At 38.5% G+C, this 23,285-nt stretch overlaps 1 protein-coding gene across 4 annotated transcripts in view; it reads right to left on the bottom strand.

Annotated features, from left to right (window-relative positions):
• The window catches only part of ENOX1 (ecto-NOX disulfide-thiol exchanger 1), a 697,060-nt gene that overhangs the window by 568,447 nt on the left and 105,328 nt on the right, over positions 1-23,285 (bottom strand). For 3 of the 4 annotated variants that reach the window (XM_043998993.1, XM_043998992.1, XM_043998994.1), the window contains exon 2: positions 1,369-1,445. The gene's annotated coding sequence lies outside the window, so the exon portion shown is untranslated. Of the gene's footprint in view, positions 1-721; positions 768-1,368; positions 1,446-23,285 lie in introns of those variants that run through there. The other variant, XM_043998995.1, reaches the window with a different exon arrangement.

Raw genomic sequence — 23,285 nt, 5'->3', positions numbered from 1 at the left:
TTCAATTCCTCTATTTTTTCCATCTTTTTTTTCTTTTGGTTTGTTTCTTCTTTTACAACATGACTAATATGGAAATATGTTTTACATGAATACTCATATGTAACCTGTATCACTTTGCTTACAATCTTAGGGAAGGGGCAGGTAAGGGAAGGAGAAAATTTGGAACTCAACATTTTTAAAGAATGTTTAAAAAATTGTCTTTACATGTAATTGTGGAAAATATTTTTAAAAAAGAAACATGAGATGACTGTGATATGATTAATTTAACCAGCTTTAGCCCATGGGTTGGTTGTCTACAGGTTACCAAGCCCTGCCTCAGTACAGAGATAGTCAATAGGATAATGTTTTACATCCCAAAAGGAGACTGGCCAAATAGGGATTATTTAATCCTTCCAGAAGACAACAACAGGGAGGTGAACCCAGACAATAAAGGTTAATAGAAAATTAAACCTGATGATCTGTCTGAGCTTCCTGGGTAGATCAGAGCTATGGGGCATAAATGTATGTTAGGGGAGAAATGCAAGGAGAATTTAGAGCAGCTGACTGAGACAAAGGGACGCAGACAACCGAAAGGACTTTTCAATGAAGTGGACACTGCACTATTCATACATTAGAGTCAATATTGAACAGATGGATACACCCAGCCCAATAATAAGTCAACAAACACTTATAGCTCTACGTTGGATACTCTGTGCCCATCAGGAAATAGCTTTCCACTGACCAGATCTCCTCTTTCCTCTCAGATAGGACACCAATGGCAGGGTGTTGGGCAATGAGTAGAAGCAACATGCTACAAGAGAAAGAGAATTAGACTGAAACTCTGGTGGCCCAGGGTTCTGCTCTCAATTCTGATGCATATTTGCTATGTGACCTCAGATGAGTCACTTAGTCTACTTAACCTTTCCTGGCCCCAGTGTCCTCAGCTATAAAATATTGGGGTGGGAAGTAAGGTTGAAAGAGACAACCTGAGAAGTTCCTTCCAGCTCTAACATTCCATGATTCCACATGACTCTAGGCACTTGATAAATACTTGCTGACAACTGACTGATGAAGATACTCCATTCTCCATCCACCTTCATCCATGATTTGGCCTAATTCTGTCATAGTAGGTTTTCAGACATGTTATAAAAGGGTGATAGCGAAGTGAATGCCAAAATGTATCAAGTCCCCAAGACTGAAAATCTGCCTTTGCAGCTATGGTTGCTAAAGGGGGGGGGGAGAGGAGAGAGAGAGAGAGAGAGAGAGAGAGAGAGAGAGAGAGAGAGAGAGAGAGAGAGAGAGAGAGAGAGAGGGAGAGAGAGAGAGGGAGAGAGAGAGAGAGAGAGAGAGAGAGAGAGAGAGAGCGCGCGCGCATACTTTTACACCTACCTGGCTACTAACTCTTCTTTCCAGACTCAATGAAGCATATGCCTTAATTTAAAGATATCAAATTGATGGCCGATGACCTACAAAATAGAAGTAACACAAAGTTAAAAACAGTCCTGAAATATTTCATTCAAAGAAAACTCTATAAAATTGTCAAAAGTTTAATTTACAGATTCATTTCCCAACAGGTCTCCACCATGCTCTAGAAAACTCTTCATCATGGATACTTGCTCCAGCCCTGGAATTTACACACCCTAAGTGCCTTTTGCCCCCTGGATCCCTCCTTCTGATTGGACTAATCTTCCAAGAACCTTCATGTGAAGAAGGTGACCAAGTCAGCCATCTCTCTTCATTTCTCACCAGGATGTAGTCTCTCAAACTTCCCCATGGTGTCTTTTCTCTCCCTCACCCTCAATCAGTGGTAACCCAGAAATTTAAAGAAACACTAAGAATCCTCAAAAGGAGGGTAGAGAGCATTTAGAGACCATACCTGGGAAGGATCAAAGACTTGGAAGGGTCTACAACATATGCCTTGGCTAAAACATCTTAATTATCAAGCAAAGTCAACCATTCTTTCCCATACCTATAGTAGCTATGAACTAGTGAATATTAAAAATCACAGTAAAATGTCTATTGTGGTTTTAAGTAGTTTCCATACCATAACTCTGTCCAAAAAAAAAAAAAATGAGCATTACTATTCCCATTTTTGAACCTGAGGCTAAAAAAGGTTAAACAACTTTATGAGAAGACATTTGCTTATAAGTTCCATTGTTAATTTTTTTATTCTTGATGATTTCTTTCTTAGAAATCATCATTTGCAGTCCTTACATAATAGCCCAGGAGTTTGCCTACAAAAGGAAATTTCTCTTTAAAAAGTAATTGGCATGCTTCTATCTGTTCAGCATTCTCTCATGTATTTGCTATAAATATGACAAGTCTTAGGACTATTTTTTCCCTTTCAACTAACTCTCCCTGTTGGCAAGGACTGGCAAACATCAAATGCAGATGGCGCAGGTTCAGAAGTTTAGAGAACGCTGCAAGGGGGCACACAGGACAGAACCAGGGCTTGGCACTTGCTTTTTTTGATCTCACAGAGTGTCAGTGAAACTGCAACCAGTCATCCAGGAATCAGAAAGAGAATCCCATTAAAGTTAATACAAAAGTCAGTAACATGTCTTCAGTGAGACACACTGGCTCTTTGGCAGGTCTACCACTGGGAGCAATTGAAGATTTCTCAGGACAACCAAAGGATGTGGACCCCTCTCTACCCCCATCTCTTTTCTTCCTTTTATACTTAAATGCTTCTTTTCCTTTTTCCTGCCCCTCCTTCCTTACTCTTGTGGTCTCTGACTCACTTACCTTCTCCCTTGCCTCTCTCCCTTGCCACCTTCTATTTTCCTTATGCTCCAATTCACCATCTTTTTCCCTCTTCTAGCTTGCATATTTAAAAAACACCTTATTCATTCTCTCCTTTTTCCCTACTCCCTTTCCTCAAAGAGGAGGTGGGAGGGGGGACAAAAAGGTGTCTTTCTACTTTCTTTTTTCCCTTTGTGGCTTTTCCCATCTTATCCATTAATATTTGCACATTTCCATTCCCGACTTCTTTTATTGCTCTTCTTTCCTCCCCAGTGTCAAATCTCTGTTATCAGCACACAACCAGTCCTTCCTAGCACAGAGTATAGACATGATAGAAACAAGAACTGGACTCCTGTACTGTTCAAAGGAAACAGAATATGCCACTGGGAGGTACCAGTCTCCTAGCACACTGCCAGGGCAAAGGCAGGGGAAAAATTTTTTTCACAGTGGGACAATTCAGGTATATTCAGCTGGCTTTGCTAGAAAAGGTACAAAGATATAAAATGGACTGGAAAAAAGGTTTTATTCTTGGCATTCTTCTTTCTCCGAACTGCTTTTTCCCCCAAATGAATCCTACCCTTCGTTAGTTTTATCCCTCATTGTGCAAATACCAAAAACCTTCCCAGAATGACTGAAATGTGCCTCATTACCAGTACAAGTCTCATGAATGACACAGGCAGGAGTTAACAGATTGCTCCTTGACAAAGAAAGACACAATGCAGTACAAAAAAAAAAAAAAAGATCCACTTCATGTCTGTGACAGGAAGCCTTACTCGTTACCACTTAATGAATAGATGAAGAATATTAGAATGTTGAAAATCCCAGGTCCTACTTGCGTCATGGAACATGCTTACAATAAACGATACAGCATATGGTGGGATAGGGTCATCTTGGGGTTTCTTTTTTTTCCCTTTGGAGTACAATGGAAAAATTTAAAGTCCTTTATAAGCTTTGGCCATTTCTTTTTATATCCTGTAGCATATCAGGGAAATTCCACAGACCAAGAAGTACTACAATGAACCTAAAGAGAGAAGACCAAATAAGGAAAGTACAGGTCCAAAATGGTGGCATTTGGACAATTTCTGTCAGTTTTTATACTTCTTTGCCAAATCACAAAGTTCAGCACAAGAGCCAGATGAGGCAGATCCCAAGTCTTTCTGAAGGAGAAGCATTCTATCTTTTTTTTGTTTGTTTGTTTTTGTTTTTGCTTTTGGTAAGGCAATTGGGGTTAAGTGATTTGCCCAAGGTCACACAGCTAGTAAGTGTTAAGTGTCTGAGGCCAGATTTGAACTCAGGTCCTCCTGACTCCAGGGCCAGTGCTCTATCCACTGTGCCACCTAGCTGCCCCTGAGAAGCATTCTATCAAAGAACAAAGAGCTATCATCTTGCTGATCTGGAATACAGTACAATAAGATAAACATTTATGTACCAGACACTATGCTAAGTACAGGGAATACAAATAAGAAAAAGAAAGACAATCTCTGCCCTCACGGATATTATAATTGAATGGGAGAAGACAACATAGAAAAGGAAGCCAAAAATGGGGCATGATGATGGTACAGTCAAATCCAAAGCGTGTAGCTGGTGGGAAATGAAGAGTTGGCTGGGCTTCAGAGCCCTTTTAAAATAGAGGCTTTGGGGAGTGTTATTCTTCCAACCTCCAGACCTCTAATTAGAAGAACAGAGGCAACTAAGGTTAAGATGCCCAAATCTGATGCAGTCTGCATGATGATAAGTTTACTGATGATGAAGGGGGAAAATGAGCAAGTTACAGGCAAACTGATGAGAGCTAAGAACTGACAGCAATGGAAGAGAGCGAGAAGAATGTAAAAAGCAGACACTAGAACCCCCAAACCACAGAAAGCTGGGCCTATTTAATGCAGAGGCAAATATTCCCTTCAATAGATCTTAAAGCCATCCTGTGAAGGATTATATAGAAAATAGTTGATACTCATAATGATGACATAATCATAAATAAATGGTTAAATTATGTTAAATTACAGTATACTTGGCATAAAAAGGCAGAGAAAGTGTATAAATTATTTTAGAAAGATGTCTTTAATGAGATGACCCAATATTCTGTTCTTAAATCTGTTTTTGTTCAGCATATTTACCAATGGCATGAATGGAAACATAAAAAGTTTGGAAACCCTAGCTAGCTAAAAACCTCAACTATCCAGAACAGCTTATACCACAAGGGTTGCAGATACCCGAGAGTTTCCTATAGTCAGGTAAATCAATGGATAGCACTATTAGAAAATATTGTTATTAACTTTAGAGAAAACAAGGATAGAAATAAACTTTACCATGGCAAAGATATATTGAGCTTCTCTTTGTTAGGGGAATTCAGCATCTCTTTCAATCACGCAACACAATCAAAGATAAATGAAATTGCTAGGAAACAATGTGGGGATATTTTAGATCCTGGGCATAATTCAATGTTTTGTTTTGTTTTAATGATCAGGACTACACTTTTTTTTTCATTTGAATCATGATTTTAGAAAGCTCCTGGTTCTGTATTTCTTACAGAATTTCTAAATTACCAATTCCCAGGTGTCCTAGCATAGCTACATACTAGAAATATACTATATTAATGAGGTAAAATTTCTCCCTAGACTTGAGTTTCCTGAAACTGTGGAAATAATGAGTAGAAAAGGGTGACTAGGAGACAACTTTTAAGGAGCTTAGTCTGATTTTTTTTTTTATCCCACATCACATTCAGCAAGATATTTCACAAAATCTGTCATGTGAAAAAAGATAGAGATAAGGTCTAGATAATTAATCAATCAATATTTATTAAATACATACTATGTGCTAGGTACTGTGCTATTTGCTGGGGATACAAAAAGAGGCAAAAGACAGTCCCTGCCTTCAAAGAACTTACAGTCTAATGATGGAGAAAACAAGCTAGTCTGAGACCTGATTTAAACCCTAGGCCCAATGCACTGAGCTGATAGGATAGCTCTAAGGGGAGAGGAAATGCAAACTATTTATAGGATAAATAGGAGATAACAGGGGAAAGGCACTGGAATTAAAAGGGATTGGGGAAGGCTTCAGGTAGAAGGTAGGATTTTGGATGAGTCATAGAAGAAGTCAAGGAGGTAAGTAGCTGCAGGGGGACAGCATTCTAGACATCAGGTCATAACAGAATAATTAAGTGGATTCTAAACTGGTTAAATGGACAAAAACAAAGAATAATGTACAAATCCATATACACATTTTAGAGATACCCTGCATAATTAATAATGCAATTAATAGGATCTATCATTAATGGAGCAATGTGAGTTTGAAAGGTGATCTTTTGAGGAGTCCCTGCTTCTAGCCCTATTCAGTTCAAAATGTCATCAATCACTAGGGATGACACTGATAATATGGATATTGACTTTGCAGGTAGCACAAAGCTGGAAGAGAGATAAAGGCACTACATCAAAAACTCAGGGTCGAAAAGTATCTCAAAGGAAATAATGTAATAGGAGGAAATTTAAAAGGGAAAGATATAAAATCCTGTGTTTAATGAACTTTAATGAACACGTTTAAAAAAGAAAACAAGAAATTAATAAATAAGGATGGGAGAGGTATGACTAGCTAACAGCCTAGAAAGAGAGCAAGGAATTTTAGTGTACTAGATCACAGATCTAGAACCAAAAGGAACATCAGTTATCATCTAGTCTAATCTCCATATCTTATAGATGAGGAAACTGAGATCCAGGAAGGGTGAGGTCTCACAGAAAGCAAGACTGTGCGGCTAGATGTGAATTCAGGACCTCTGTTGTGTGTACTATACCCTGTTTCGATGTGAGTCAACAGGGTGACAAAGCAGGCTCCCCCCCCAAAACAGCTAATACCACATTAATGAAAACATGGTGCCCATAGCAAGGGATATGTCCCAATGTATTCTGCCCTACCCAGATCATGTCTTGAGTGCTGTTTTTAATTCTGGGCTCCACATTTTAGGAAGAATGCTGACAAACTAATGTGCATCTAGAGGAAAACAATCAGGATATGGAGGGAACTGGAAAATATACCATATAATGATGTTGAAAGAAATTAAGGTTTCCATGCAAAAGAAACAATCCAAAAGATGGAAGCACAATAGTGGTTTTCAAGAACTCAAAGCGCTTTCATGTGGAAGAGAAATTTGATTTGTTATATTTGACCTGAGTGGGCAAAAGGAAGAAAAATCAACTTAAGTTAAAGAGGTTGGTTTCAGCAGAATAGAAGGAGAAAACCACAAGGCAGGACAATTAAGGTTTTCCAAACATGGAAGGAGTTGCCTCATGAGGGAGTAAGGTCTTTAAGGAGAGAATAAATGACCACTTAGGTTGGATTAGGTGGCCTTGGGGTCCCTTCCAACTCAGATTCCATAAGTCTATGAAATTTCCATGACTCACAAAGTCTTTATCTTTTGAAAACATCCCTTAGTCATGCTCTGGCTACTCTCCCTTTCCCCAGCTGATCCCTTAATGAGACAACATGATGTAACAAAAAGAATGTAGGTTTTTAAAAATCAAGAGACCTGAGTTTGAAGACAAGCTCTGGTACTCCGTGCCTCAGTTTATTCATATGTAAAAGAAATCATTTGGATTAAATTATCTTTATAACCCCTTACAGGCCTTAACCCCATGATTCTATAGTTTGAATTTACTTCCTCTGTTGGCATGGATTAGTCAATCAAGCTTTCTGTGTCCTGGCTTATCCATATATATAATGGCAATTTTATCAACTGTCCTACCCATCTCATAGGATTGTCATAAGTGTCACAAAGTCATCTGTATGAAAGGATTTTGTGAGCTGTGAAAGCACTGTTATTATTATTAGATTCACATGGAATTGAGGAAAGCAAATTAAACTTAGAGGTACAACCTAGGTTCAAGTCTCATCTTTATAACTTAGAAGCTATTTGGCCATAGGCAAATCACTTAGCCTCTCTGAGGCTGTTTCTTCATCTGTCAAATGGGGATTACAACACTTACACAGACGATCTCACAGAGTTGTTGGAAGGATCAAATGAGATTACGTCCGCAAGATATTTTTCAAAACCATAATTCACTATGGCACTGCAAACTATATTATGAAGATTATTAAAAGTATTTGACCAGTTATTTACTTAGTTTAGTCATAGATATACCTAGAACCACTGAGAAGGTGGATTGAATCGATTAGCATCTGCATTATTCTAAGGGTTGGCTAGCATCAAGATGTGCCAAGATCCCATTGGAATACCCAGAGGTCTCTAGAGCTGACCCACTCTGATATGGGACCTTGGACAGGCATTTAATTCTATGGTCTAAGAACTACTGGAACTTCACAAGCCAGTCCCTAACACCACTGAGACCTAGAATTCAGGATTTAAGTTAGGGAAGTTCAGGCTTTAAAAGGAGTAAATCTCTCCACAATAAAGTTGCAAGACAGCACATCCACCTACATGTGCATGTGTCCATGGGCCCTGATCTCCATGATGGTAATCCCTAGGATCCACACTGCATACATAGTCTCTGGGTGGAAGTCCTAGAGAAGACTGGGTTTGCATTTGCTCCTGAGTTTTGCAAGAGCTTTAAAAATAAATGCATGATATTCAATAGGCAGTGTTGCAGAAAATGGAATTTACTTTTCTTCATGGTCTAGGAAAAAGTTGAGATCCATTTTTATGTCCTATCTTTTACCATCACTGGATTTAGGATTGATGACTCTCAAAAAAAGAAGTCTTCATTGACCTATCAGCAGTTCTAAAGTAGTCCAGACTATAAACTGCATTTGGCCTGCTCTATTATCTTTCAACTTAATTACACCCTTAGACATGAATAGGTTTTAATTAAGGTCCCATATCCACATAAGAAAGAAGGAATCTGACCCCCTAAAGGCTACAATTTTGATAGTATAAAGACAGCTCCAAAGCAAAATAATAATAATAATGTACCCTGCTTCAAACTCAGAGCAAGAGACTCAAGTGAACCATCCAACCTAGCCACGCTATGACTAATTTTTCTTAATTTTTTTTATTGATGAACTAGAAAAGAGGAAGAGAAATATTTCAGATCAATCACTAGCTACAGCTTCCATTCCTGAGACTAGAGTCTGCTTCCACACTAACAAGGGTCTTTTTTTTTCCATTCGAGGCATGAGAAAACCAGAGAGAGGCCATCTGCATTCATTGATCTTTTTGTCCCCTAAATTACTCTTTGACAGTTTTCCAGACACAGACACTGCTGCTCCAACTCTGTCATTTCATTCTGATTTCTACATCATTACAATTCATTACCAGGAAGTAGTTTTACATACCATCTGTATTCACTACATAAAGTTCTATAGCAGTATTTTTCAGCTGTGGCATTACTTGTTTTGGGGCCTTGGGGACAGGGAAGAATAGCAGAGCACTCTATCTTCTCCCAGTGCCAGTTCCAAGCACTTTCTCCATCTGTGTTTCCTGAACGAGTAGTTCTTACCTTTTCCAGGCAATGGCTCAAAACTTCCTCACTGTTCAGCTGTTCCATCTTTGGAATTCTCCTATAATCATCCCACACTATGAGAAACAAAGCTCGAGAAGAATGTAAAGAGTGAAATCACTAATATTATGATTCCTCCACCACCATATTGTATGTATATGTACATGTGGGTACTGGCCAGAACTTTAACAGGATTTCCAAATTTGCACTAGAGATTGAATAAGCAATAGATTTTTGAGAAGAGGAAGTACCAAATGTGGAAATGACCCAGGGATGGGGCTGGGGGGACAATAAAGCATTTGCTGCTTTGAATGCCAGAAGTATTCAAACCGAGGTGAAGAGACTGGGCAGCTGGTATTAAAGAAGAGGAAGAAATGGAACTTGGAAGCTCCTGGGAAGTAGAGAATTAAGACCATCTTCCAAAGGGTTCCTGGTTGTAGATACTCTGGGCATGAAGGGAGAGGCAATAGTATGCCAGTTACTGATCTGGAGTATCTGAACAAAGGTTCACCAGATAACAGGCTCTTAATTACTCTTGGAAAGCCTGCTATAAGAAGACTATTTAAGATACAGCTGAAGCAAGTACCGGGATGGTCCAGTAGAAGAAATCAACCAGTGCTTAAGCAAGAAAAGATAAGAAGGACAGAAAGGAAGGAGGAAGCAAATGGGCTTCTGTAATTCTAGAGTGAAAGTATCTTGCAAATAGTTCATGAATACAGTCAGGGTTTTCATGACGTTTTTATAACAAGCTAAATATTTCAGGTACAGAGGGCAAGGAGGACTAGTCCAGTCATGAGAAGAGGTTGAATTATATGTGTTTCTTCTAAAGGCAGGGGACCAATATTTATGCATTCAATGCAGTTTGGTTTCCTTACTAGAGAAGGTTAAAAAACCTGAGGACTGTTTATCAATGTAGATGAAGTAGTCCTTGACAGGCAGGAAGAACTATTCTAGGAGGAAGGCAAAGGTCAAATAATACATGAGGAAGAAGAAAAGAATCAAAAGCAATGGAAGTCCACTGAACAGTTTGGGGGTGTTTTACAAGTGTGAGGCTCGGGGCAGCGAGGTGGTGCAATGGATAGAGCACTGGCCCTGGATTCAGGAGGACTTGAGTTCAAATGCGGTCTTAGACACTTGACACTTACTAGCTGTGTGACCCTGGGCAAGTCACTTAACCCCAATTGCCTCACTAAAAAAAAAAGAAAGAAAGAAAAAGAAAAGAACAAATGTGAGGCTTTTTCCATGGAGAATGGATCTGGAGAATGAGAGGTAAAAGCAACTTTCTGTAAAAACAAAACAAAATAGGGGCTGCCAGGAGCTAATCAATGAATCAATAAGCATTTATTAATCATCTACTATTTGCCTAGCACTGTGATAAGCACTGGAGATACTACAACATGAAGTGTAGCAGTTACTGCATTCGCCAAGGCAATTTGGAAAGATCAGGAAGTCTCATGCAAAAGGTTGGCTCCTGAACCAGAGTCTAAGCAAAGAGAGAGTGCATTCCAGACACAGTGGACAGTGAGTATGGGGAGGGGTGGTGGAATGTTATATGTGAGGAACAATAAAAGACAAGTTTAGCTAGACCATTGAGTACATGAAGGAAGCAAGCTGTACAAAGCGTGGCGGGGTAGCTTGAATCTGCTACCTTGTGAAAAGCTTTAAATGCCCAAAAGTCAAAATTGCATTAGATACTATGGAGTCATTGGAATCTAATGAGTAGGGGAGTGACATGATCAGACTTTGGCTTTAGGAATATCAACATAAGTGAAGAAGGATAAGGAAAAAGGAAAGTCCATCAGATTTGGCAATTAGAAGATCACTGAACACACACATCACAGAAAAATATCTTTCACGTAGTCAGTGACTTTTCTTTATAAAAGGCAAACATATTGATCGGGCATGCCCAGTTAGGAGGTATGTCTTCCTGGGGATGGCATCCAGGACATAACAAAGAATAATTCAAGACCTGTGAAACCCAAGAACCATTACCCAATCCTGGTGATTCATATGAGGTTTAATGCTACCAGTAGAAGCAATCTGAAAATAATCCCTGGTCATTACAAAGTTTGGGGCAAGCACCCAAAGGGGTTCAAAGCACAGGTGGTGTTTTCATTATAGCTGCTGATTGGAAGTTGGATCATTAGAAGAGAAAAGAGGAGATGGGAAGTGACAAGCTGGCGGAGAAGACAGTGTTGGAGAACAAGAGTTGGCTTCCTGAACCATAATGTAAGATACAGAGCTGATGGGCTCTTGGCCAGGGATAGAGTCCTTCTATCTAGAGCCAGGAAGAATGAATTAGTCAAGAGACTTGCTTGTCTCAAGAGGGCTTTAAACTAAAAAGGGAGGAAGAAGGAAAAAATACCAAGATCCAACTTCTAGGTCAGATAGTAGAGTGAATAGCAAGTATAAGGTAAGACTAGCAGTAAAGGAACCCAGTAGTTCTCAGGAGATAATGACCTGGAAAAGAGACAGAAACAATACTCAAGGCCTCAGTTAATCATATACCAATGCCCAGGGAATGGGTAAGAAACCGAGTGAATTAGAGATCTAGAGAGCCAATAAACTAGAAAGACAGAAGCAACAAGGCAGAGGAAATATACCATAGACACCTCTGCAAGATGATCAATTACCATAACAGATCAAAAAGCTGGCAATGAAGTAGGATATATCTGTGATGGAGGCCAATCTCTGCTAAAAGCAGACCACCTGATATTATTTGCCTTTGTCATCTTTCAGACAGAAAAGAAATCAGTGAACAAAATAGTTATTCTGGACCTGATTCTAATCAGCAAGCACAGATGATTAGTGAAATGAAAATGACAGTCATTTTGCTAATTATGCATGTCACCTGGTCCAGAAAAAAAAATTATATCCCAAGATCCTCAAAGAATTTATCAATGCAATTGTGAAATCACTAAATTCAGTTAAATTCAATTCAATAAGCATTTATTAAACACCTAATATACTGGGCATACCAAGACAAAAATGGAAAAAAATAGTCAACTAGAGGAGCTTCCCTTTTATTGAAGTGTACAACATATAAACAAGTAAATAGAAGATAATTTGAAGTGAGGGTGAGCATTAATGATGGAGTATCAGGGTTTCCAGCGGTAGTGCTTTATCTGAGCCTTGGAGGGAGCTAAGGGTTCTAAGAGGAATGTCAGAGGAGTGAGTCTATTCCAGGTACAGTAGGTACCCTGCAGTCTTTACACGGACAGGGACAAAGCAGAATGTCAAGCTCAAAGGACAGCAGGTAAGCCAGTTTAGTTGCATAAATGAGAGTGATAGGAAATAAATCTGACAATATAAAAATAAGATCATACAGAGTCAGACTACAAAGGACTTTAAATGCCAAGCTGAGAAGTCTGAACATAGTCCAAGATAAGGAGTCACTGAAGATTTCTGAGCAGGACAATGACATAACCAAGAAATCACGCCAAATGAGAGACATACAAAAAAAAATGGAAACAGGAAAGTTTTGTCCCAATTTTCAAAAAGGCAAAAGAAACTGGGGTCTTCATGCGACGGAGAGGTCAGAGGGCTTGAAGCTGATCCTTGGCAAGATTCCAAAATGGATTATTAACAAATCGTCTGTGAGAACTCAGAGAAAGAGCAATCACTACAAACCAACATGGACTCATTAAGAAAAAGGCACACCAAACTAAGCCTCTTTTTTTTTTAAGTAGGGTTACTATACTAGCAGACTAGGGGAATACCACGTATGCCTGCATTACAGGAAGACATCTGACAAAGTCCCTCATGTCAAAATGGACAAAATATGGGTTGGAGGTTATCAAATATAAAATTAAAATAGATTCTGAATTACAGTAGGGTTTGATGTCCAGACAACCAACACCTAATGCTATTCTGGAGGAGTGTGTATATTAGCGAACCACTGAGCTCTATTCTTGGCTTTGATTTGTACTTTTTTTTTAATCAATGAAGACACAGGTGAAATGCTTAAAAAGATAAAGTTGGGAGGGACAGCTTGTTGTTGTTGTTCATCCTTCCTTTTTGAAGAAAGCCACTGATATCAGGAGGGTGATGTCTTGGTTTGCAAGTGAACTGGATTTAAGTGAGACAGCTGTGCAAAGTCATCAGCCCCACTCTCTTCTCTAGAGTCATTAAAGTCCTGTAGCAGGACACAGGTCAGGAGGACTGGCAATGGCCTAAGATGCAATTGAAGACCTTGGTTTTTTTTTTTTAAGCTGAGGTCTTTCCACGTCTCAGTTTCTCTGAGACAACACCCATTCACTAGTTAAAGGCTGGGGGGGGGCAGCTAGATGGCACAGTGGTTAAAGCACCGACCCTGAATTCAGGAGTACCTGAGTTCAAATCCGGCCTCAGACACTTGACACTTACTAGCTGTGTGACCCTGGGCAAGTCACTTAACCCCCATTGCCTGCAAAAAACAAAAAAAAAACAAAAAAAAAAAGCCAAACAAACAAAACTAGTTAAAGGCTGGGTAAGAATTGGGGTAAGAGGGGGCAGCTAGCTGGCACAGTGGTTAAAGCACCGACCCTGAATTCAGGAGTACCTGAGTTCAAATCCGGCCTCAGACACTTAACACTTACTAGCTGTGTGACCCTGGGCAAGTCACTTAACCCCAATTGCCTCACTAAAAAAAAAAAAAAAAGAATTGGGGTAAGAGACATACTACTTTTCCTTCACAGAAGAATCAATCAGGATGGGGAAGACCCTCAGAGTTTCTCAAGTGATGCCTAATATGTTGGATGAAGGAAGATCTCAACATATTGAAACAATGGGCTAATTCTAATAAGATCAAATTTCATCACCAACCAACTCTATCCTACTGACTTTAATTACAACAAAGCTGTCATGAGGATCAAATGAAATAACATATTTGAGGAGCTTTGCAAAACTTAAAATGTTATGTAATTAATTATTATTATTATTATTATCATTATTATAAATGTAAAGACACATACAAGGGTTCAAAAAAATCACCTGTTCAGATAAAGTATAGGAGTAATATTACTAGACAGCATTTGTGTGGCAAAGACCTGTAGATTCTAAAGCATTGCAAGCTCAATAAGTCAGAAGAGGGATGAAATGACTGTCAAAAAGTCAACATAATCTCTGAACACATGAACAGAAATATAACCTAAATACAGAACAAGGGAGAAAATAGGTACTCTGTGCTCTGCCCTGGCCAGAGCATAACTGTAATATTTTATCCAGTTCTGGTATCACATTTTGAGGGCATTCATAACCTAGAGTTTCCAGAGAAGGCAATCTGAATGGTCAGGAGGCTTGAAATTATGCCCTAAGAGGATCCATGAAAGTTAGTCTGGGAAAGATAGTACTTACGGGTGAATGATCACAATTTATCCCATTTATTTTTTTTTAATTATTGATATCTTTTGGTTTTGCATCACCTAAATTTCTCCCAGCACCATTCTCCCATACACCTCCTCCCATAGAGCTATCCCATATTAAAAAGACTCTTTTAAAGGGAAAAAAAGAGGGAAATGAGAGGGGAAATCAGCAAACTGATCAATGTATTGGAAAAAGGTTCAAAAACATATGTAATATTTTATCTCTTGGGGCAGCTAGATGGCAGAGTGGATAAAGCACCAGCCCTGGTTTCAGGAGGACCTGAGTTCAAATCCAGCCTCAGACACTTGACACTTACTAGCTGTGTGACCCTGGGCAAGTCACTTAACCCTCATTGCCCTGCACTATGTATATATAAAATTTCTCAACTTTGCAAAGGAGCAGGGGGTAGGAGCCTCTATCTTCTATATTTTTGAGTCAGTAACTATTTTAAAATATATTAAACACTGACACATAGGTGATTTGATTGATTTTGCTTGGCCCTAGAAGACAGAAGTAGGACCAATAGGTAGAAATTACAGGGAATAGGATTTATAATCAATACAAAAAGGGACAAATCCTTTTTCTTTCTTTTTTTTTTCTTTTCGAGGCAATGGGGGTTAAGTGACTTGCCCAGGGCCACACAGCTAGTAAGTGTCAAGTGTCTGAAACTGGATTTGAACTCAGGTCCTTCTGAGTCCAGGGCTGGTGCTTTATCCACTGCGCCACCTAGCTGCCCTGGACAAAACCTTTTTTGGAACAGGATGCTTCAAGATGAAGGGATCAGAACCTGTTCCTGCAAACTCCTGCTGAGGAAAAACCCTCTACCTATCTACTCTGCAACTTATGGTCTTAAGGAGTTTCCTAGAACATCAAGATAGTAAATAACTTGCCCCAAGGTAAGGGTCAGAGGCCAGACCAGCTTTCTCTCTCTCCACTACAACACAATTCTTCTAAGGCCTTGAAGGAGGTGGTTCTCGTCTTTTAAGGGTTACAAAGTGCTTTGTTCACAATGACCCTGTGATGAAGGTAGCATTATCCACGTTTTACAGAAGACAAAACAGGCATAGATAGACTTTCCAAGCTACAAAGCATCCAACTAGGAACCTAAATTCTGGTTTTCTTATCCAAAGACCAATACTATTTTTATCATGTCACAGAATCTTCAGTGGGCATTTTTCAAGCACATCATAAAGGGATCCCATTTATCAGGGAGAGTTTGCACTGGACTCTCTTGTCCTCTCCAAGGCTAAGATTTCATGAGTCTGTAATTCAAAGATACTACTCTAGGGAACACAGTTCTGTACCTGATCCCTTCAATCCATCCACCAAAGTCCTTCCTAACAAAGAAAATTAGGAAAATACCACCGCAAGAGGTCCTGGCAAATTTTCTGAGTTTACAAAGATAAAGTAATTATAGCCTTGGTCTTACAGGAATAAAGCCTCTTTAACATTTTAATGAGAACATTAAATTCAGCATCTCTTGGTTTGCCCACTGCTACAAAGTCTGTTAGAAGAAAAAAGAAAAATTTGGGAAATCTAGCCACTAATGAAATCATGGACCTCCTTGTGCCCTGCAGGATGCCACTGACCTGCAGACAGTCACATTTTTTTTTTTTACCATGAGCTAACCTGTTTTTTGATCAACCCACTATTTAAACATTAAAGGAAGGGAAGGCATTGGGAGAACCCTCTTTCCTCTCTCCATGCATTAATACAGATGTGTGAAAGTGTGCATCTTCTTGCTCTTCTATCTTTATATCTCACTGGTGTCAGTTTCCTTTTTATTCATACAAAGCAACTGGTACAAGGTTACAATGCATGTGCCACCAAAAAAAAAATGTTAAATCATGCTTTGGGGCTATTTCCTTTTCATCAGCATCCCCCACCTCCTTTCTCTCTTACAGTGTTATCAGAGCCCCTCCAGGCTACCCAACTGTAGCTAGCTTAGAGACCTATTTAATACAACACATATGGCCAACTGAGCTGCAAAAAAAGGATGGCAAAGGATAAATGATTGCTAATCCTCAGGGATTTGACTTGAATTCCTGCTCTGTTGCCCAGATCAAAACAGGAGTTGAATGAAGTGGGGACTCCACTAATGACCCCCTTTTTTCCATAGATAATAGGGCATATGCTTTTTGATTAGGGAGGAAGATATGGTATTAATATGATTAACCATAAAAAGGAATTGGTCAAATGCAGCCAGGTGGTGCGGTAGATAGAGTGCTGGCCCTGGAGATAGAAAGACATGAATTCGAATCTGGTCTCAGACACTAGCTGTGTGACCTTGGACAAGTACCTTAACCTGTCTGGGGATAATAATAGGACCTGCCTCCCAAAATTGTTGTGAATACCAAATAAGAAAATGCTTGTAAAGTGTTTTGCAGTTCTTATAGTACTACATAAATGCTAATTGTTGTTGTTGTTGATATGATAATGATGATATTTTACTTTAGTCTTCTCTCTCCCTGGGGGCCTGGAGGGTGGAGCAAAAACTCCTCCCGCAGCCCCCTTTTACAGAAGGCTCTAAATGCCAGCCAACTCTTCATTTGCCACCAGCTGCTCTGCTTGGTTTTGACTCTATCATGATCTTCATCACGGTCTTGTGCCAGGTACTCTCTGGCATCCCCCTCTTTTACAGCTTCCTTTTATGTACTGTCTTCCCCTATTAGATTAAAAGTTCCTTCAGGGTAAGGACTGTCTTCCTTTTTCTTATTTGTATTTTCAGAACTTATCACAGTGTCTGGCACATAGTAGGCACTTAGTAAATGTTTATTGTAAAGTCTGTCATATTCTCCTTTGAAAAGAATGCTGTTCAGACTGGAAAGGGTAAAAGGAAAAATGGCATGAGAAAAATGAATAGGTAAAGGAGATGGGAAGAGAGCACGTAGCTACTTTAAGTGATTTTAATCTCCAGAGGGATGATAAATCATAGCTCAGAATAATGACAATAATATTTTATTGATCATTTACAAAGCAATATATATTAGGAATAGCTCGGTGGTTTGGCCTGGAGTTAGGAAGACTCATCTTCCTAAATTCAAATCCAATCATTTACTAGTTGTATGACCCTGGGCAAGTCACTTCACCCTGTTTGCCTCAGTTTCTCCATCTGTAAAATGAGTTGGAAAAGGAAATGGCAAACCACTCTAGTATCTTTGCCAAGAAAACCCCAAATTGGGTCTCAAAGAATCAGACACAATTGAAATGACTGAACAACAACTTAAATACATTATAATTACAGAGGCAACTTGGGATAGTAGAAAGAGCACTTATATATGCCATTACAAAATATGGGCTTCAATACCAGTTCTGTCATCTATTAGCTGTGTGACACTGAGCAAGCCAATTAACCTCTCTGACTTCATGTTTTCATTTGTCAAATTGGGGACAATACTTGAACTGCCTAGTTCTTATGGTTGCTGTGGGAAAGTCCTTTGTAAAACTTTTAAATGTTACATAATAAGTTATTATTTGGACCTGACTATAACCTTGTAAAGCAGGTTAAAAATATTATTATTCTCACTTGACAAAAAAAGATGGAAATTAGAGAGGGTAGGTAATCTGTCCCAGGTAACACAGCTACTAGGTGGCATAGTTTGGAGTTGAACCCAGATTTTCTGACTGTAAGCACTCACAAATGTTAATTTTTTTGTAATCACGATGACTAAACTGCTACTGATAACTTTTCAGCAAGTCTGCAGAATGGTGTAATTCATTTCCTCCTAGAGAATTTAACTTATTTAGAGGCACTCAATGCTTTAGTGGACTTCATTTTCCTCTTGAACAACTTTTTGTTATCCTATCCAGTCTGGAGATTGGTCTAGTTGACAGGGATGCCAATATAATGGAAATGGGAAAATGCTGTTTTCCCAGTATTAAGGAGGAAAAGGCAACTTTCAGGAACTAGAGACCAGAAGGCTTGTGGTTCATTGCTGGCAAGATTCCAGAACAGATGGAACACTTACTGGCCAGCCCTGTCTTTCCCTTAGCATATCTCTCTCTCTCTCTCTCTCTCTCTCTCTCTCTCTCTCTCTCTCTCTCTCTCTCTCTATATATATATATATATATATATATATATATATATATATATATATATATATATATATATATATATATATATATTACACCTGGAAAGTACCAATGGTTGAGAATTTGTCTTCAGCTCTTACAGCCTCAGGTGACTAATTCTATGGGAGATGCTAAACACACTGCATGTAGGGGCTTTTATAACCAAGAGATGCAACTACCTTTTGGCACCTTTGGTAGAGAAGACTTCTGAGGGAAAAAAAGACTTTTGGGGAGAGACAAGTATGGACACAGTGCAGTACATCAGAATAGAGATAGTCTGGCCCCAAAGGAAGGGAATATGTAAGTCTTTCTCTTTATCCACCAAACTGATCATTGGTGGAACAGAGCTATTGGCCTTAGGATATGCCAGTACCATGGCTACACTAACAAGAAAATTGTCATAGTAGGCCTATAGAAGAATACACTCTTCCAGGTTTATAACCTTGACATTATTCTCAACTACCCATTCTCCCTCATTCCACATATCCAATCAATTGTCAGATCTTGCCATTTTGCTTCTCTAACATCTCTCACACCTGACATCTCTAATATCTATATTCACAAGGCTACTCGGACCCTCAACACCTCTCATCTCAATTACTGCAATAGCCCCCCAATTGGTCTCCTCATCTCTGGTTTCTTCCTACTTTAATCCATTCACCATCCATGTAAAAAGCCACCAAAGTCACTACTTCACTACTAAATTAACTCTAGTGGTTCCCTTTTGCCACTAGGATGAAATATAACTTCCTCTGTTTGGCTTTTAAAGTCCTTCAAAAGCTAGACCTAACTTATTTTTTTTCTAGTCTCATTGGGCATTACTGTCCCTCCCATGCTCTGTAATTCAACCAAACTACTTAGCTATCTTTTCCTCACACTTGACACACCAGCTCCTATCTTTTTGCCTTTGCACTGGTCATCCCTCATGTTGAAACGTGCTCTTTGATCGCTTCTGCCTCAGAGAATCCCTCTCTTCCTTCAAGGCAGAACCAAAGAATCATTTTCTACATGAAGACTGTCCTGATCTCTACCCCAAGTCCCAACAGCTAGCGTGTTATCTCCCAAACTACCTTGAACTGAATTACTTTGTAATTATTTAAATGTTTTCTTTATATTTATTCTGTATACACATCTATGTTGTCTCTCCCATTCAAATATAAGTTCCTTACAAGGAGGGACTATTTCATTTATTCTATTTGTATTCCCAGTCCCTGACATTTAGCAGGTGTTTTATTAAATGTCTGTTGGTTGATTGATTTGGTCCTCTCCAAGGAGGACCAGTGAACCATCCTTCCTTTTAGTTGCAACTTCTATTTATTTAACTTCATTCATAGGAAAAATGTAAATTTTGATATAATTCAGTTCTTTCAAAGGTGTGTTGATTCATTGATTAAGAGAGTCAAAGACATACCTGGAAGTATTCTCAGTGATAGCTTGTTTAGTAGTCTTCATTAAAAAAAAAATCACGGGGGCAGCTAGGTGGCACAGTGGATAAAGCACTGGCCCTGGATTCAAGAGTACCTGAGTTCAAATCTGGCCTCAAGACACTTGACACTTACTAGCTGTGTGACCCTGGACAAGTCACTTAACCCCCATTGCCCTGCAAAAAAAAAAATCACATACCCAATAATTTTTAAAAGTAAGCACCCCAATTTATTTATATTTATTTGTAAATTATAAATGTGTAATAATAAAGTGTATATATTATTAAAATATACAACAGTCATTAAAAGGATAGAATAAAAATTTTTTGTTGTTGTTGTTGTTGTTTTTTTTAGTGAGGCAATTGGGGTTAAGTGACTTGCCCAGGGTCACACAGCTAGTAAGTGTTAAGTGTCTGAGGCCGGATTTGAACTCAGGTCCTCCTGACTCCAGGGCCGGTGCTCTATCCACTGTGCCACCTAGCTGCCCCTAGAATAAATATTTTAATTTTTTCATGTATTAATGGTACAAAACCTTTTTGACAATGTGATTAAATATGTTTCACTTTTTAAAAATTCAATCAAAACTGATTCTAAGTTCAGTTTATTCTGCTACCTGGTCTTAATGACTGTCAAGAATGGAAAAAGATCACTCATAAAGATTAGGCAAAGCTAAACAGAAGAAGTGAATCATTGTCTGTACTTATTAAATCATGCTACTCATTTTTTCCAAATCCATTTATCAAATGTTTTTGATAAAATTCAGGTAATAAATTTTCATCTTCCCCAATGTCAATCAATCTTTATTCTAAACTAGTCAGAAGGCACTGCACACACACACACATATATTATATATATATATAGTTACATATGAATGTGTCAATATAAATATGGTATATTTGTATATATACACACACACATGACATGCACACACACACATACACACATATACATGCAATGCTTTCTGACTACAAGAACAATTGATTGGCATTGGGGAAGATGAATAAACACACATAAAAACCAACAAGTTAAAAAATTCAATTTCCAAGTTTTTAAAGGATGTGGGAATTTTTACAGTTGACATGTCACTTTTAACAATAAAAACTTTGTTTTTTAAAGCCTCACTAATCATAATGGCTTAATATTATCACTAGCTAATCTCTCTAAGTTCAATATACACATAGGGTGATCCTTACCACTGATGAAAGTGGATAAGAATCCATATATCAAATTACCATCATCATTTCCATTTAGGGAGGCCAACTTCTCAGTTCTGATTAGATTCACCTTCCTTTTTACCATACTGTGTGGCTGACAAAGAGTCAGCTTATGAAGACAGAAGAGAAATGTTTGCCATTTTCTCATTTGCTTGGGTTCACATTATTAGTAGTACCTTCAGTCCATGGTTGTTTGTTTTGTTTTGTTTTGTTTTGTTTTGTTTTGTTTTGTTTTTGCAAGATATTCTTCAAACCCTTTGTCCATTTTGGGGAGGATTAGTTTGCTTAAAACTAGATAATATAATTTTAAGATCATTTAACTGGGAAAATGCAAACAGCAACAGACTAAAAAGAAGTGAATGAGAAAAGGGTCCAATGCCAATGCCTCCACTCTGTGGAACTCCGAATCTTCCCTCAGTATTACTCAAGTACCATATATGATGGGAGCATTTGAAAAAGAGACTGAGTGAGGGCACCTGTGTCTGTCAACATGGTAACTATTAGTAAATCTTAATTGATTTCTCTTTTTAAAAAAATAAAATGGAAATTCTAATATTTTTCTTCCCATATCACAGTGGACCATCTTGTGCACCCCCTGTGTAGTATGTATCTGATTTTGATGACCACTGATTCCTTTCTTCTATGCATGAGGAAACTGAGATGTAAGGAAGTAAAAGGTCAAACCAAAGCTCACATAGAAATTTTGTATTCGAGTTATAAAGAAGAGCTGAGGTTCTTTCTATCAGACTTGACTAATTACAATGACACCTAAATCTAAAATCCCCTAAAAATAATGGAGGAGTATTATTCACTGTTATAATAAACCTTCCCATTGAATAAGTTGCTGCTGTTTTCTCCATTGTCATTTTACTTCAACTCTCATCCTGAATATTACTCAAATAACCAATAAATGTGTGGGAGGCAAAATTAGAAATCAGAAATACTAATCACAATCTTTAGTACAAAAAAATCAAGTATTAAAGTATAGTACAATATAATGTGAATGTTAAGCAACGACTGTAATCACATTCCATAGCAATGCCTCTATTACACAAAGACAACTCCATGCCCTTTCAATCTGAATGGGTAACTCAAATTGGTCCTCCTAAACAAGCCTGATAAGTGTGCTTCATGAGTCAGAGTTGTAAGCTCTTGCTTTACAATACCTGGAATTCTTTATGTATTTTTAGATTTTTCAATAGCAAGAAAAGCTGTTGCCAAAAAGAGGGGCTTCAGGAGAAGGTGAAAACTAAGGCATCACTATTTCATTAAATGCAACAAATATTTATTAACCAGCTACTTGTGTTCAGGACACTGAAGCAGACACTGGGAAGCTAGAGAATTTATTTATGTTACAATTCCCAGCCTCATAGAGTTTACAGTCTAGTGAGCTAAGACTTCATAGGTCTTTCTTATAGAGACTTGAAAATAGAATGCCATTAAACTATTTTAATCTATAACTAAAAATATGTGAAAATATCCTGGCTATATTTAATGAGCAAAAATATTTGGAAGAAGCAGCAGTATTATTCAGAGGCGTGGTCCTGGTTACCTAAACTCTGCACCAAGTGTATCATTTAAGACACAGAGGCAGTTCATCAACCAACCACTAAATCTATCTATCGACAAGCATTTACTAAGTAATATTTGTCAGACACAATATTCAATGCTGGGGATACATGGAAAAAATGTCAGGCATTCCCTGGCCTCAAGGAGCTACATTCTGTTGGTAGATATAACGTGTTCCTAAATCAATACCTAAAGGAAATGTTTGCAAAATAAATACGGTGATAAGAGGAGGGACAGAGAGCACTAACAACTGGGAAAATCATGAAAAACTTAAAGGAGGTAGCTCTAGAGCTGAGTCTTGAATTCAAGAGGGCAAGGTTAGGACAGAGAGCAAAGGGGCAGGATGGAACACCACTTAAGGGGAGCCAGAAGTAGATTACTTTGGCTGTAACATAGAGTACATAAGGAGGAGTAATATATAATCAACCTGTAAAGCTGGGATGGACCCAGACTGTAAAGGGCTTGAAATATCAAATAAAGGTTTTTTGTATTTAATCCCA

The sequence above is a fragment of the Dromiciops gliroides genome, chromosome 3 (genome assembly GCF_019393635.1).
Source record: "Dromiciops gliroides isolate mDroGli1 chromosome 3, mDroGli1.pri, whole genome shotgun sequence".
NCBI lineage: Eukaryota > Metazoa > Chordata > Mammalia > Microbiotheria > Microbiotheriidae > Dromiciops > Dromiciops gliroides.
The sequence above is the reverse complement of the archived record's forward strand: the minus strand, read 5'-3'. Positions and strand labels throughout refer to the sequence as shown.